General features: G+C 41.4%; 2 non-coding genes across 2 annotated transcripts; both read right to left on the bottom strand.

Moving 5' to 3' along the window:
- On the bottom strand, nucleotides 1-96 carry LOC144714099 (small nucleolar RNA snoR27). Its single transcript, XR_013584253.1, has one exon. It is a non-coding gene; the product is annotated as a small nucleolar RNA snoR27 (small nucleolar RNA).
- A 239-nt stretch (nucleotides 97-335) lies between these two features.
- LOC144714098 (small nucleolar RNA R44/J54/Z268 family) lies at nucleotides 336-427 on the bottom strand. Its single transcript, XR_013584252.1, has one exon. It is a non-coding gene; the product is annotated as a small nucleolar RNA R44/J54/Z268 family (small nucleolar RNA).
- Nucleotides 428-1,553: the final 1,126 nt, after the last annotated feature.

Here is a 1,553-nt window from a genome sequence, read left to right on the forward strand (position 1 = left end):
ATAGGATCTCAAATGAACTCTAAATTTCTGTCATACGCGCATCTCGAGCGATTCAGAAAGATAACGCAGTAATTAAGAATTTATCATCGATCCTGAAGTTAAGAAACGATTATGCAATAATTATTCGAAGCGGAAATTCAAGAGAGTTCAGAAAGATCTGAGCCTCAGAGATTTTCGACTCGTCATATCTAAAACCAGAATCAGGTAATACGTGCACATCGGAATATTTGCATCATTGGCGAAACCTCCATTCAAAACCCCCATAGTTAAAAGAATCGCCGCATCAACCCGAAGAATCTCGATTAAAATTGGAGAAATCGACGAAAGCGATATACGATGCATCAGAGAGATTCCCATTTAAGACGAGTCCTCAATCCCTTCTCAGAAGAGTGCAGATGTCCCTGTCTCTTTTATCATCAGCTGCAATTCTTGTCATATGGTAAACACTCCAAACGAAAAAAAAAACATTTCGTGTTCATCGATTGAAGGAGCACGGGCAACCGTCAGAGACTTAAATACTAAAAATCACGAACAGATTCATTTTGTTGCAGTTCGAATCATCACGCGGCGCCCCCGATGTCACAATTTCGCACAAGGATTAGTCAGATCAAATCGACAGTGAAGTAGATAAGAGAGAAAAGATAAATAGCACAAACGATGGAACAAATAAGAAACCACGCAGAGATTGCAAGGGATCTGGAGCCCAAAATAAGCCTCAACCCATAAGGGTAGAAACTCTGCGTAATCGATCAAACGAGTAAGCCGACTCTCGAAGAAGTAGAAGGAAGATGAACAATAAGAACGTTCATAAATCCGTCTTAAGTAGAGGAGAGCGCAGATGATAGCGAAGACGGCGGCTACTCTTGATAGGAAGAGGCGCATATATTAGGGTTGCAGCCGTAGAGCTTAGTCACATAGAGGGAAAGGACATCCTTACCCTCAAGAAGTCTGCATTTAAGGGAGGCCAAAGGACCCTTTGTTGCAAATAGACCTCTCTCTGTTTCGATGTCTATCTAAATCTATATCTTTTCATCCATCTCCATCTCTATCTCTAACGAGGGAAATATATTCAAGTAACACATGAGCTATAATCTATATACCTATTCATGTGAACTCGTGAGTCAACAGGTGACATCATTCATAAGTCTCTGAGGTTTAAACAATTAATTACTCTTCCTGCATGAGATTCACTATGTCCTTGAAGTGTGGGTGTGAGGAAATTTTGGAATTGCAGGTTGGATTCTCTTTTCTATATCCGTCTAATATCTGAGATTGTTGCTATGTTTGAATTTAACTAACTTAATAATGATTCAAGGCTCGAGAGAGATCATCTCGCCACTCAGATTTTGATGGAACCCAATCTAACGGCTCAAACAAGTTGTTGGATTGGATTATGGCCTCCGTCATAGCCCGCTGATTGGGATGACAGCGGGGAGAGAAGGATGGGTTTACCACCCTATCATCCAATGTCCATTGGATGGGTCCAACGGCTGCGATGAAGTCACACGCACTGACCTATTTATTTTGGTGTACTCCCTTCCTTGTCAGCTTGC

The sequence above is a fragment of the Wolffia australiana genome, chromosome 16 (assembly GCF_029677425.1).
Source record: "Wolffia australiana isolate 7733 chromosome 16, ASM2967742v1".
Classification (NCBI taxonomy): Eukaryota; Viridiplantae; Streptophyta; class Magnoliopsida; order Alismatales; family Araceae; genus Wolffia; species Wolffia australiana.